The 15,650-nt window shown below is 49.1% G+C and overlaps 1 protein-coding gene across 4 annotated transcripts in view; it reads left to right on the top strand.

The window, feature by feature from the left end:
• The first annotated feature begins 6,152 nt into the window (after positions 1–6,152).
• Positions 6,153–15,650, top strand: part of LOC116952759 (nuclear receptor subfamily 2 group C member 2-like) — a 99,606-nt gene continuing 90,108 nt past the window's right edge. For 2 of the 4 annotated variants that reach the window (XM_076074503.1, XM_076074500.1), the window contains exon 1: positions 6,153–6,330. The gene's annotated coding sequence lies outside the window, so the exon portion shown is untranslated. Of the gene's footprint in view, positions 6,331–6,365; positions 6,704–15,650 lie in introns of those variants that run through there. The other 2 variants (XM_076074502.1, XM_076074501.1) reach the window with 2 other exon arrangements.

Here is a 15,650-nt window from a genome sequence, read left to right as displayed (position 1 = left end):
GATGGCAGTATAGTACTATAGTAATAGAGCAAGTGCAGAATCATTGGACATGAATTGATAGCTTGAAAGCGTTTAGCGCGGGGCCTTTGAAAGTGCGATGCCAGCAGCTACTACACATGTAGTAGCTACTAGCATCGCACATGTAGTAGCTACTACACATGTATAGTAGCTACTACACATGTTGTAGCTACTACACATGTACAGTGAGGGAAAAAAAGTATTTGATCCCCTGCTTATTTTGTACGTTTGCCCACTGACGAAGAAATTATCAGTCTATAATTTTAATGGTAGGTTTATTTGAATAGTGAGAGACAGAATAACAACAAACAAATACAGAAAAACGCATGTCAAAAATGTTATAAATTGATTTGCATTTTAATGAGGGAATACGAATTTGACCCCCTCTCAATCAGAAAGATTTCTGGCTCCCAGGTGTCTTTTATACAGGTAACGAGCTGAGATTAGGAGCACACTCTTGAAGCAATCAATCAATCAATCAGATTCCAAACTTTCCACCATGGCCAAGACCAAAGAGCTCTCCAAGGATGTCAGGGACACGATTGTAGACCTACACAAGGCTGGAATGGGCTACAAGACCATTGCCAAGCAGCTTGGTGAGAAGGTGACAACAGTTTGTGCGATTATTCGCAAATGGAAGAAACACAAAAGAACTGTCAATCTCCCTCGGCCTGGGGCTCAATGCAGGATCTCACCTCGTGGAGTTGCAATGATCATGAGAACGGTGAGGAATCAGCCCAGAACTACACGGGAGGATCTTGGCAATTATCTCAACGCAGCTGGGACCATAGTCACCAAGAAAACAATTGGTAACACACTACGCCGTGAAGGACTGAAATCCTGCAGCGCCCGCAAGGTCCCCCTGCTCAAGAAAGCACATATACATGCCCGTCTGAAGTTTGCCAATGAACATCTGAATGATTCAGAGGACAACTGGGTGAAAGTGTTGTGGTCAGATGAGACCAAAATGGAGCTCTTTGGCATCAACTCAACTCGCCGTGTTTGGAGGAGGAGGAATGCTGCCTATGACCCCAAGAACACCATCCCCACCGTCAAACATGTAGGTGGAAACATTATGCTTTGGGGGTGTTTTTCTGCTAAGGGGACAGGACAACTTCACCGCATCAAAGGGACGATGGACGGGGCCATGTACCGTAAAATCTTGTGTGAGAACCTTCCCTCAGCCAGGGCATTGAAAATGGGTCGTGGATGGGTATTCCAGCATGACAATGACCCAAAACACACAGCCAAGGCAACAAAGGAGTGGCTCAAGAAGAAGCACATTAAGGTCCTGGAGTGGCTTAGCCAGTCTCCAGACCTTAATCCCATAGAAAATCTGTGGAGGGAGCTGAAGGTTCTAGTTGCCAAATTTCAGCCTCGAAACCTTAATGACTTGGAGAAGATCTGCAAAGAGGAGTGGGACATAATCCCTCCTGAGATGTGTGCAAACCTGGTGGCCAACTACAAGAAACATCTGACCTCTGTGATTGCCAACAAGGGTTTTGCCACCAAGTACTGTCATGTTTTTCAGAGGGGTCAAATACTTATTTCCCTCTTTAAAATGCAAATCAATTTATGACATTATTGACATACGTTTTCTGGATTTTGTTGTTGTTATTCTGTCTCTCACTGTTCAAATAAACCTAGCATTAAAATTATAGACTGATCATTTCGTTGTCAGTGGGCAAACGTACAAAATCAGCAGGGGATCAAATACTTTTTTCCCTCACTGTAGTTGCTACTTGTGCTACTAAGGATAATCCGGCACTGTCCCCCACCCGGCCATTCCGGGCGACAGCATTACGGGCGAGGGTGCAGAAGTACAGTCCAACGTTGTTACAACAAGCTGGTGTCTGCTGGTCCACCACTATCCACCGAGGTAGCCTGTAACACCCGGTTATGCATGGCGGGTCACCTGCAATCATCAACCGTGACCAGTTGCAATCCAACGGTGGCACTATACGCAGACTGTTACAATCCCAGCACTGTGGCATTGTATAATTGATTCCCCATTCTCGAGAAAGACGGATTACACTTTTTTTAACTGCGGCACACGGTCAAGCCACTGCTGGACGAAGGCCGCTGTGAGGGTTGTTTGACCATACTTCACCACGCTGGTCAGTAAGGGATGGGAATGAGGCGGAGGCCCAATATCGTTTCGCATATAAACTGGATCGCGGCTGGGTATTGAACTTTGGTGCGCTAACCTCTGCGCCACGGGCTCCACGCCACTTGAACGATTCCACATGCACGCAAATGTCATTGTGGACCACAACCTGCCATCACCAGCCATGGTCAATCCACTGCTCATTGAAAGCAGTCGATTGACCGTGACTGGTGATGGATTGGGGAGGCCTTCATCCAGCAGTGGATTGGCCATGGCTGGTGATGGATTGGGGAGGCCTTCATCCAGCAGTGGATTGACCGTGGCTGGTGATGGATTGTGGGGGCCTCCATCCAGCCGTGGATTGACCGTGGCTGATGATGGATTGGGGAGGCCTTCATCCAGCAGTGGATTGACCGTGGCTGGTGATGGATTGGGGAGGCCTTCATCCAGCAGTGGATTGACCATGGCTGGTGATGGATTGGGGAGGCCTTCATCCAGAAGTGGATTGACCGTGGCTGGTGATGGATTGGGGAAGCTTCCATCCAGCAGTGGATTGACCATGGCTGGTGATGGATTGGGGAGGCCTCTATCCAGCAGTGGATTGACCGTGGCTGGTGATGGATAGGGGAGGCCTTCATCCAGCAGTGGATTGACCATGGCTGGTGATGGATTGGGGAGGCCTTCATCCAGCAGTGGATTGACCATGGCTGGTGATGGATTGGGGAGGCCTTCATCCAGCAGTGGATTGACCATGGCTGGTGATGGATTGGGGAGGCCTTCATCCAGCAGTGGATTGACCGTGGCTGATGATGGATTGGGGAGGCCTCCATCCAGCAGTGGATTGACCGTGGCTGGTGATGGATTGGGGAGGCCTCCATCCAGCAGTGGATTGACCGTGGCTGATGATGGATTGGGGAGGCCTCCATCCAGCAGTGGATTGACCGTGGCTGGTGATGGATTGGGGAGGCCTCCATCCAGCAGTGGATTGACCGTGGCTGGTGATGGATTGGGGAGGCCTCCATCCAGCAATGGATTGACCGTGGCTGGTGATGGATTGGGGAGGCCTTCATCCAGCAGTGGATTGACCGTGGCTGGTGGTGGATTGGGGAGGCCTCCATCCAGCAGTGGATTGACCATGGCTGGTGATGGATTGGGGAGGCCTCCATCTAGCAGTGGATTGACCATGGCTGGTGATGGATTGGGGAGGCCTCCATCCAGCAATGGATTGACCGTGGCTGGTGATGGATTGGGGAGGCCTTCATCCAGCAGTGGATTGACCGTGGCTGGTGGTGGATTGGGGAGGCCTCCATCCAGCAGTGGATTGACCATGGCTGGTGATGGATTGGGGAGGCCTCCATCTAGCAGTGGATTGACCATGGCTGGTGATGGATTGTGGGGGCCTCCATCCAGCCGTGGATTGACCGTGGCTGATGATGGATTGGGGAGGCCTTCATCCAGCAGTGGATTGACCATGGCTGGTGATGGATTGGGGAGGCCTCCATCCAGCAGTGGATTGACCGTGACGTGATGGATTGGGAGGCCTTCATCCAGCAGTGGATTGACCGTGGCTGGTGGTGGATTGGGGAGGCCTCCATCCAGCAGTGGATTGACCATGGCTGGTGATGGATTGGGGAGGCCTCCATCCAGCAGTGGATTGACCGTGGTTGGTGATGGATTGTGGAGGCCTTCATCCAGCAGTGGATTGACAATGGCTGGTGATGGATTGGAGAGGCCTCCATCCAGCAGTGGATTGCCCGTGGCTGGTGATGGATTGTGGAGGCCTTCATCCAGCAGTGGATTGACCATGGCTGGTGATGGATTGGAGAGGCCTCCATCCAGCAGTGGATTGACCATGGCTGGTGATGGATTGTGGAGGCCTCCATCCAGCAGTGGATTGACCATGGCTGGTGATGGATTGGGGAGGCCTCCATCCAGCAGTGGATTGACCATGGCTGGTGATGGATTGGGGAGGCCTCCATCCAGCAGTGGATTGACCGTGGCTGGTGATGGATTGGGGAGGCCTCCATCCAGCAATGGATTGACCGTGGCTGGTGATGGATTGGGGAGGCCTTCATCCAGCAGTGGATTGACCGTGGCTGGTGGTGGATTGGGGAGGCCTCCATCCAGCAGTGGATTGACCATGGCTGGTGATGGATTGGGGAGGCCTCCATCCAGCAGTGGATTGACCATGGCTGGTGATGGATTGGGGAGGCCTTCATCCAGCAGTGGATTGACCGTGGCTGGTGATGGATTGTGGAGGCCTCCATCCAGCCGTGGATTGACCGTGGCTGATGATGTATTTGGGGATGCCTTCATCCAGCAGTGGATTGACCATGGCTGGTGATGGATTGGGGAGGCCTCCATCCAGCAGTGGATTGACCGTGACGTGATGGATTGGGAGGCCTTCATCCAGCAGTGGATTGACCGTGGCTGGTGGTGGATTGGGGAGGCCTCCATCCAGCAGTGGATTGACCATGGCTTGTGATGGATTGGGGAGGCCTCCATCCAGCAGTGGATTGACCGTGGTTGGTGATGGATTGTGGAGGCCTTCATCCAGCAGTGGATTGACCATGGCTGGTGATGGATTGGAGAGGCCTCCATCCAGCAGTGGATTGCCCGTGGCTGGTGATGGATTGTGGAGGCCTTCATCCAGCAGTGGATTGACCATGGCTGGTGATGGATTGGAGAGGCCTCCATCCAGCAGTGGATTGACCATGGCTGGTGATGGATTGTGGAGGCCTCCATCCAGCAGTGGATTGACCATGGCTGGTGATGGATTGGGGAGGCCTCCATCCAGCAGTGGATTGACCATGGCTGGTGATGGATTGGGGAGGCCTCCATCCAGCAGTGGATTGACCGTGGCTGGTGATGGATTGGGGAGGCCTCCATCCAGCAGTGCCTGATGGAGACGATGCGTGGGCTTGGCGAAGTTGAGACTGCGATGATTTGCAGGTGACCGCCATGCATAACCAGATGCTATAGGCTACCTCGGTGGACATCCAAGGCAACGGCTGTTGCACAATGTTAGACTGTACTTCTATGGTCCCCGTCATCACCAGCACGCAATGACCAGCGTGGTGAAGTATGGTCTAATAACCACGCCTGAGCAGCTATGGATAACATGAACAGAGGGGCTCGCACGCATGCACGAGGTGGTCCAGAAGTCTTGTGACCCCCCCACTATTAATTAACCCCTAACATTGCTTCCCCTACCCCCTCATGCATAATCGTTGTCCGTGTTAAATGAACGTTACTTTTAATGATTATTTTTAGTGAATTAGATTGGGGGTCACGAGACATCTGGAACACCCCGGTACGTGTTCTTGTCCGTTGTATACCCTACAAAGTTTGGCGGAGTTTCCAAATGAATGTACCCCACTCGTCGTTTGTTGTTGGCGATGAGTTATCGCCGTGGCCGCCGCTCTTGTCATGACAACAACTTTTCTCAAGTTTGTGAAGGGCTACAGTATAGATTACTTTAAACCCCTCTCTCTGCGATACTCTGCAAAGTCACTCAGAGCCATTACGTGAGGGGCCACGACCACGACCTCGACCCCCCCTCATATATTCATACGCGACGATAACAAAATGTTAATTTATTTATAATTAACATGTTAATTTCATGCTAATTACATGTCGGCCCCCCGAGCGTCTCCAGAGGGAGGGCCCCCCTTGCGAAGCTCACGGTAATGAGATGATAATTAATGCGAATTACATGCGGATGCTCAGGGCGTCATTGGCCAGGGCACCCATCGCATCGCGCACGTCAATCGTATGATAATTTATGTTAATAGTATAGCGAACGGGCAGACGCCGTTAATGAAATGTTAATGTATGCAGATGCTACAAAGCCCCGCCCCATGGGAGACAACACCCCGCCCCCCCCGCAAACGCCATGTTAACGATACGTCAACGCTACTCGCTCGTCACCGCCGCTCAGAGCCACGCCCCGCGCTCAGGAACCCCCGCCCAACGCGAGGGAATGCGACGCCCCTCGAAAACTCCCCCCCCTCCCCGCTGCCACCCCCTCCTAATGAGATGCTAATTACATGCAACGCGCGCGCGCGGGGCTGACCAGTGGCGCGGCGCTAACGCGGGGTCGTGACCCATGACCCCGAGGGGTCGCGACCCCTGACCTCGCCCCCCCCCTCTTCCCCCCCCCTACCGCCCTGCACGTCGCCTGAGAAGACGCGGGACGCTTCCAGGTAGGCGCAGCAGGGCCGCCCCCCCCCCCATCACCCCCGCACCCCATCGCGGCTGTAAATCGCTCTGTTTTATTCGTCATTAATTTAACGCGAAACATTTTTGTTTCGTCTTCAGCGTTTGTGGCAGCGTTGGTGTTGGTAGAGGTGGTGTGGGGGGAGGGAGGTTGGTGGTGGTGGTTGTTGTTGTTGGTGGTGGTGAGGGAATCATCATCGGTGGTCGCCTTTTGTTGTGTTGAGAAGCCGTGGCGGCGTTACACAGAACGTGTTAATAGCGAGACGATGACCCCCACCACCACCACCATCACCCAACCACCACCACAAGTCGCTGGGTCGGACTCGACTGGACGCATGCGTTAGGCCGCTACTGTTCGCGGTACAACGACGATGACGATAACAACAACAATTACAATCAATATTATTGTCGCTTCGTTCTAACTGATATTAACGTAGCCAACCGCCCCCCCCCCCTCGTCTTTCCTCCCCCCCCCCCGCTGTCGCTGTTGGTTGATGCTGGTCGGCCGCTTGTTAAGTGGATGTCGGAACTTGACTTGCTGCTGGCTTGACCGCCGCGTGGACGGTGATGGTTGCGCGAGCGAGCCGGGGTTTGGTTGAGGTTGGCGGTGCTTTGGTCGGGTCAGCGTGGTTAGTCAGTCGGCGGGTTTGTAATGGTTAGTGATGGTGGTGGTAGTCATGGTAGTGTAGATTGTCGTGATGGTAATGGTTAGTGATGGTGGTGGTAGTCATGGTAGTGTCGATTGTCGTGATGGTAATGGTTAGTGATGGTGGTGGTGGTCATGGTAGTGTAGATTGTCGTGATGGTAATGGTTAGTGATGGTGGTGGTAGTCATGGCAGTGTAGATTGTCGTGATGGTAATGGTTAGTGATGGTGGTGGTGGTCATGGTAGTGTAGATTGTCGTGATGGTAATGGTTAGTGATGGTGGTGGTGGTCATGGTAGTGTAGATTGTCGTGATGGTAATGGTTAGTGATGGTGGTGGTAGTCATGGCAGTGTAGATTGTCGTGATGGTAATGGTTAGTGATGGTGGTGGTAGTCATGGTAGTGTCGATTGTCGTGATGGTAATGGTTAGTGATGGTGGTGGTAGTCATGGTAGTGTAGATTGTGATGGTAATGGTTAGTGATGGTGGTGGTGGTCATGGTAGTGTAGATTGTCGTGATGGTAATGGTTAGTGATGGTGGTGGTAGTAGTCATGGTAGTGTAGATTGTCGTGATGGTAATGGTTAGTGATGGTGGTGGTAGTCATGGTAGTGTAGATTGTCGTGATGGTAATGGTTAGTGATGGTGGTGGTAGTCATGGTAGTGTAGATTGTCGTGATGGTAATGGTTAGTGATGGTGGTGGTAGTCATGGTAGTGTAGATTGTCGTGATGGTAATGGTTAGTGATGGTGGTAGTAGTCATGGCAGTGTAGATTGTCGTGATGGTAATGGTTAGTGATGGTGGTGGTGGTGGTCACGGCAGTGTAGATTGTCGTGATGGTAATGGTTAGTGATGGTGGTGGTAGTAGTCATGGTAGTGTAGATTGTCGTGATGGTAATGGTTAGTGATGGTGGTGGTAGTCATGGTAGTGTAGATTGTCGTGATGGTAATGGTTAGTGATGGTGGTGGTAGTCATGGTAGTGTAGATTGTCGTGATGGTAATGGTTAGTGATGGTGGTAGTAGTCATGGCAGTGTAGATTGTCGTGATGGTAATGGTTAGTGATGGTGGTGGTGGTGGTCATGGCAGTGTAGATTGTCGTGATGGTAATGGTTAGTGATGGTGGTGGTAGTAGTCATGGTAGTGTAGATTGTCGTGATGGTAATGGTTAGTGATGGTGGTGGTGGTCATGGTAGTGTAGATTGTCGTGATGGTAATGGTTAGTGATGGTGGTGGTAGTAGTCATGGTAGTGTAGATTGTCGTGATGGTAATGGTTAGTGATGGTGGTGGTACTCATGGTAGTGTAGATTGTCGTGATGGTAATGGTTAGTGATGGTGGTGGTGGTAGTCATGGTAGTGTAGATTGTCGTGATGGTAATGGTTAGTGATGGTGGTGGTGGTCATGGTAGTGTAGATTGTCGTGATGGTAATGGTTAGTGATGGTGGTGGTGGTAGTCATGGTAGTGTAGATTGTCGTGATGGTAATGGTTAGTGATGGTGGTGGTGGTAGTCATGGTAGTGTAGATTGTCGTGATGGTAATGGTTAGTGATGGTGGCTGTAGTCATGGTAGTGTAGATTGTCGTGATGGTAATGGTTAGTGATGGTGGTGGTAGTCATGGTAGTGTAGATTGTCGTGATGGTAATGGTTAGTGATGGTGGTGGTAGTAGTCATGGTAGTGTAGATTGTCGTGATGGTAATGGTTAGTGATGGTGGTGGTAGTAGTCATGGTAGTGTAGATTGTCGTGATGGTAATGGTTAGTGATGGTGGTGGTAGTAGTCATGGTAGTGTAGATTGTCGTGATGGTAATGGTTAGTGATGGTGGTAGTGGTAGTCATGGTAGTGTAGATTGTCGTGATGGTAATGGTTAGTGATGGTGGTGGTGGTAGTCATGGTAGTGTAGATTGTCGTGATGGTAATGGTTAGTGATGGTGGCTGAAGTCATGGTAGTGTAGATTGTCGTGATGGTAATGGTTAGTGATGGTGGTGGTAGTCATGGTAGTGTAGATTGTCGTGATGGTAATGGTTAGTGATGGTGGTGGTAGTAGTCATGGTAGTGTAGATTGTCGTGATGGTAATGGTTAGTGATGGTGGTGGTGGTCATGGTAGTGTAGATTGTCGTGATGGTAATGGTTAGTGATGATGGTGGTAGTAGTCATGGTAGTGTAGATTGTCGTGATGGTAATGGTTAGTGATGGTGGTGGTGGTCATGGTAGTGTAGATTGTCGTGATGGTAATGGTTAGTGATGGTGGTGGTAGTAGTCATGGCAGTGTAGATTGTCGTGATGGTAATGGTTAGTGATGGTGGTGGTGGTAGTCATGGTAGTGTAGATTGTCGTGATGGTAATGGTTAGTGATGGTGGTGGTAGTCATGGTAGTGTAGATTGTGATGGTAATGGTTAGTGATGGTGGTGGTGGTCATGGCAGTGTAGATTGTCGTGATGGTAATGGTTAGTGATGGTGGTGGTGGTCATGGTAGTGTAGATTGTCGTGATGGTAATGGTTAGTGATGGTGGTGGTGGTCATGGCAGTGTAGATTGTCGTGATGGTAATGGTTAGTGATGGTGGTGGTAGTAGTCATGGTAGTGTAGATTGTCGTGATGGTAATGGTTAGTGATGGTGGTGGTGGTCATGGCAGTGTAGATTGTCGTGATGGTAATGGTTAGTGATGGTGGTGGTGGTCATGGCAGTGTAGATTGTCGTGATGGTAATGGTTAGTGATGGTGGTGGTGGTGGTCATGGCAGTGTAGATTGTCGTGATGGTAATGGTTAGTGATGGTGGTGGTAGTAGTCATGGCAGTGTCGATTGTCGTGATGGTAATGGTTAGTGATGGTGGTGGTGGTATTCATTGCAGTGTAGATTGTCGTGATGGTGGTTGGTGGTGGTGGTGATGATTATGATGATGTTAATGATGATGGTCGTGGCGAATAGAATGATGGTAGTACTGGATCGGTACTATGATGGTGGTGGTTATAGTGATTATTACGAAGATGGTAATGACGGTCGTGGTGATGACGGTGATAGTGATATTAGTTTGGATTATGATGAGGTTGATGATTCGGATGATGGTGGTGGTACATTATTAATGATGGCTATGGTGAATATAGGATTATGACAATGGTAATGATGGTGCGCTTGATTGTAGTGTTTAGGATTAATGTGATGATTAGGTTCATGGTAATGATGGTGATGCTGGTATTGATGGTGAAGTTTAGGATGATGGTAATGGTCGTTTTAATGGTGACAATCTTGATGAGGATGATGGCGGTCATGTTGATGATTTGAGTGATGGTTATGGTGTTGGTAATGGTGGTGTTATGTGATCATGATGGTGGTTGTGACGATGGTGATTGTAATGACAGTGGTGATGGTGAAGATTGGGAAGATAATAAATTGTTAGTGACGGAGGTGATGGTGAATATTAGGGTGATGCTTGTGATGATGATTTGGATTATACCAATCCTGGGCAGTGAGGATTATCATGGTTATTAGGATAATGGTAAAATACAGTTGTGATAGTGATTGCAATTATTGTGGTGATGGGGATAAATAGGATTATGGAAATGCCGGTAATGATCAAGATGATAATGATGGTCATTGTAATGATTAGGAAGATGCTAATAATCACCTTAATGAGCTTAAGTATCCAAATTTTCAGGATGATGAGTAATAATTAAGATGATCGTGGTGCTTTGATATTGATTTTAATTATGCTAATTATGATCGCGATTATGATGGTGATGTTATTGGTGTTATTCGTAATTATATAATGGAGGTGGTAATGATTATGATGATAGTTGCAGTGATGTTAATGATGAGAGTGGTAACAAATATAATGATGGTAGTGGTATCGATGACTATCGTGATTATGATGGTGTTGGAAAGGGAGATAGTCATGGTGATAATGGTAATGTTTATAAACATTGGTAATCATGATAATTAATTATAATTTTGGATGCAAATTTTATTGGTGTTGGTTGTGGCAGAGATGGTGGCGTGATAACGATTGTAATGGGGAGAATGAAACCAGTAACTGGAATGGCTGTAATAATAATTGTACAGACGTTAGTAATAATGGTGCTAAGGGTAACGATGAATGCGAAGATAGTACAATAATTGTAATTATGATAATGCCGATGCTAACAGCGACGATAGACAATGCTAATGGCAGACCTTCGAGTAATGACCATTTTGTTGCTGATGCTGATGATGATTGATTAATGGTGGCAAGGATGAAGAGTGACTCTGGCGGTGACTCTGACCGTGACCTTGTCTCTTGCTCTCATTCCACCTTCCGCCTACGCAAACCCTAATTATTATTATTCCCATCCACTTTTGTCTCTCCCCATTACGCTATTGCGCATCTGTTTCGGTCAGTGTTGGAGGAGGTGTTTTTTTTTGTGGGGGGTTTTAACGATGGCATCTCAGCGTCGTTCGCTCCGCCGAGAGCCGTTGCCTTAACTCGCCTTAAGCAGCTGATGTCAAAGGGCTGAGTTTATAATGGCCTGCTTAGGGCGTACAGTGTAGATTCATACACCCATGCGCGCGTGTGCTTGTATGCGCGCGCGTGTGTGTGTGTTCCACTTTGCTATAAAGGCACGCCGTTTTAAACCGGCGTCTTTTAAAGGGCTGTCGATTTCTGATGCGGCACGTGTTATTTTGAAACGGTGGCGTTTTACCCCGGTGACCTTTGTGCCCAGTGCCTTTTGAGGTTCCTTTAAGATTCTTAAGGCTCGCTCTCTCCGGTATGTGCTGCCTGAACTCCCCCCCCCCCTGCCGTTTTCTAGCTGCGGTCGCCGCGAATGCATCCGATCGCCAAACGTATTTTTTTCTTTCGTTCCAAAGACTTGAGAGATTTGGGACCCCCCCCCCCCCCCGGCGTCGTATACGTTCCGTCACACGCGCTTGTACGGCTCTTTTCTCAGTCCGCTGCTGGATTGAGGGCCTCCTCGTGCCGCGCGGGTTCGGGAGTTTATTTAACCCGGCATACTCTGCTCAAGTAAAAATCCAGAAGTGGATGGTATGTAAGTTCAGTAGGACAGTGTATTTTTGCTGAACTCTACCCTCACTACCCACCACGCAGCACCGCAGCCTAAAATACCTGTTATCCTTGTCGATCTCCCACCCAAGCACTATCCATGGTCAGCTGAGCTTCTGAGGTCTGACGAGACTGAGTGCATTCCCAGTGATTTGTGTGAGATATGAACGTATTTGGGTGGCAGGCTGGCACAATTCTAAGACTTGTGCCTCACAGCAAGACGGAGCTGGGTCCGATTCCTGACTCGAGGGCTTTTCTGCGTGGCAATTGTTTGTTCTCCCCACGTTCTGTGTGGGTTTCCTCCAGGTTCTCCGGTTTCCTCAAATAGTTAAAAGCATACAAAGTCACCTGTGTTGGCCAAACATCCCCAATGCAGAACTCTCCTGACTAACAAATAATATTCAGACTCCACAAAGTGTCGCTTTCCCGGGTAAATAAGCAATCATTATGATACACATTCAAAACTTGCTAAGTGATACAAGTCAAAACCTGTGTGGGTGCGTTTATGATTACAGATTGCCTAGATGCTGATCATTATTTCACGTCTTGTAAATGTGAATGGCTCACGCGTGCATTTTTTACATGCACAAATCACTCGCGAAGAATTATATTTGTCGAAACGTTGCAGACGACAAAATCACGAGACTCGGGAGATTCCTTCCTAGATAAGTGACATTATTAATGTAAGCTGGCCGAGCGGTGGCACAGTGGTCAGCTGCATACTGTACCTTGAAACTCGCAATCTGAGTTCGATACCCGGCCGCTGCTCACATCAGTGGCAAATGAAGTCTGAACTCGAGCTAGGCCTCTCTCACTTTCGATGAACCCGCATTGATCGGCTTGGTGAAGCACAGGAAGCCAACGTTTACGACCAACACAGTGCGAGGAGGTATTAATTCAGGATTTTGATTGGCAAACGGGCTGCAGCGTATTATTAATAATAATTACAATTTATGTCGTGCTTTTCATCAAGGATCTCAAGGCGCTGTAAAGGACACAGTAGCAGCAGACACCCAGCATAAAATAATATAATTTAATAATACAAAAAATTTACTACATGAAGTATAAATGTCATAAGCGGAAGCATATTAATTGGTTTTAAGGAGCATTTTAAAAATGGCCACAGACTCAAAGATCCTGATATCTCGTGGAAGAGCGTTCCATAGCATGTGGGCTACACGGGGAAAACCTCGGTCACCCATAGATCCAAACCTCGATCTGGGAAGACAGAGAAGATCTGCATCCCCAGATCTTCGGGACCTTGAGGGGACACAAGGGTGGAAGCATGTTAGTGATGTAGGCTGGAGAAAGATGGTTCACTGATTTTACAAACTAGCTCACGGGGTACGGTGAACCCTTGAAAGGCATTGTACGACTTCAACGTCTGCGCAGCAGTCCAGTACGACGGCGTTGCATGTCTGACTCACTAGGGACTGAGTTAAAGGCAGATGTGCAAAAAGGGTCGATTATATACGTGAACATCTATAGAAAAACGACAAGTTACAGTGTACACAAAGACTGCGCTGGAGACAGTTTAATTGGCCATGGCAGATTCGTGACTGTTGGATACGCGACGTACTGCACGCGCGTATATTTTTAAGACGCAATGACCAATGTTGTGCCTCGCCTAGCCCTCCGACCTGGGTCAACCGTGATAACGTCTTGCGTGGGCCCAAAGATTTTGGCCTTGGCTGCGGGGGGTTAATTAAAGGGGAGTAAGAATGCGTGCGGTGGGGGATGCTGCCGTGGACTTGCAAGTCCAGAGGTCATCGGTTCGATCTCCCGACGTGGCATTTGAAACAATGTGCGAGTTTTGTCAAGTCCGCCCAGAAGTGTAAAATAAGGTAAAACAGTCGATCGGCATGTTGCCTGCGATGGAGTAAAATGTGGGTACTCTCACCTCATCCAAGACATCTGGCCAGTGTGTAGGAGTCGGTATGTCTGTAGAATTTTCACACTGTATGTAGCCAACCGCGTTAATCGGAGGGTCGTGGGAAGGACAACAAACTAAACACAAAAAAGCAGTTCTAAAGAATGGATGATTTAAAAGTGCTAATATCGGAAGGAAGAGCGTTCCAGACGGCCGCAGAAGCGCACCTGAAAGCGCGCGATGCGGTGACCACCGTCTTTGTTCGATGGCCCAGCTAAGAGCCGCTGCTGCGAGGATGACCGGGAGTGAGCATGGTGATGGTCTATGCTCCTCTAGTGAGGGCTTCTTTATAACTCAACCGAGTGGAGGCCTTCCCCCCCCCCCCCCGTAGTGGCATGAGCAAGTCATTGCAGGGCTTCTTTTATCTGTGAGAACATGCAGCTGCAAATCGATCAGAATATATATCAAATATAATATTTATTCACACTGGAGGTATCCGACGAGGTATTAAGGCCTTTTGTTTTTTTGACAGCTGTCCTGTAGGGGCAGGTCAGAATGTTTCGACAGCAATACAAAAACGCAATAGGAGTGCAAGGTAGAGGGAAGGTAAACAAATCACTAATCAATCGTGGGTTTCTGTGTTTTCAATCTGAACGTTTCCGGAAGGGCACGCCTCCCCCCATCATGGTATGTGACTGCCAGTTTGCACGTACAATGCTGTATGCTTCACCGCTCGCCTGAAGGGACGGTCACACTTTCAGCTCTCGTGAGTCGGTAGTCTAGACAAAATACAGCCGCACTTTCAGCTAATTTCTGAGTTGGTGGTCTAGAGTCATAGTTGAAAATCGTATGTTGTAAAACTCCCTCCACCTGACGCAGCCATTTAATAAATTCGTCACGTGAACAATAGTTCCAATTTATTACTGCTTCAGCACCACCGGTGTGTTGTTAAGACAGCAATTTATCAACCAGCATCATTGGGCAGTTTTGCCAGATTTGTGAAAATGTCCTCCAGTCATTTGCCTTAAATTGGGGGTGTGATGTCATCGATGTGGCGGCCTAGGCAAGGCTGAGAGCTTTGTACTTGCAATGTCAGGTTTCACATCACTTCCACATGAGGCGTGATGTGAGCTGTGCCTCCCTGCTGTTTGTGAGCATTACAACCTGTCACAGTGTTATTTCTACTAAGACAAAGATCCCCCCCCTCCATAGCCTTAACAGACTGTTGGGGGCAAGCGGTGTTAGCGATTACCAATGAAGAGCGGCACGGACCACGAGGGCGGTGGGTGGTCAGCACCACGCCAAAGTGGTGATGTTTACACATCGCACCAGGTAGTCAGATTATCGTGGCTGGTGTTGTGCGTGAGTGGAAATTGACCTCGGGTCGCCATTCATGTTGCGCAGCACGCTGCAAAAAAAGACATCCCCTGTATAGCCTTAACAGACTGTTGGGGCAAGTGTTGTTAGCGAGCAACCAATGAAGGCCAGAACGGCACACGAGGGGGTAGGTGGCCAGCACCACGCCCGGCCGCCTTTAGCCTCCCTAGTGGCGATGTTTTCATGCACCGCACCGGGTACTCATTTGAGGCTGAATCGACCTTTGGGAGGCCCAGGACCGGTTGAGATAATCGTCACTGATGTCGCTAGGTTCGTAGCGCAGCGCGCCAACCACACGCACACACGCATACGTGTTTCCGGTGTGCTTTGCGTGTCGCCCGCATCGTGCGCATAGAAAATATAACATGGAGTCGTG

The sequence above is a fragment of the Petromyzon marinus genome, chromosome 48 (assembly GCF_048934315.1).
Source record: "Petromyzon marinus isolate PM22_M1 ecotype Great Lakes invasive population chromosome 48, UKy_Petmar_22M1.pri1.0, whole genome shotgun sequence".
Lineage (NCBI taxonomy): Eukaryota > Metazoa > Chordata > Hyperoartia > Petromyzontiformes > Petromyzontidae > Petromyzon > Petromyzon marinus.
Note: the sequence above shows the minus strand (reverse complement) of the source record. Positions and strands in the feature narration are given on the sequence as shown.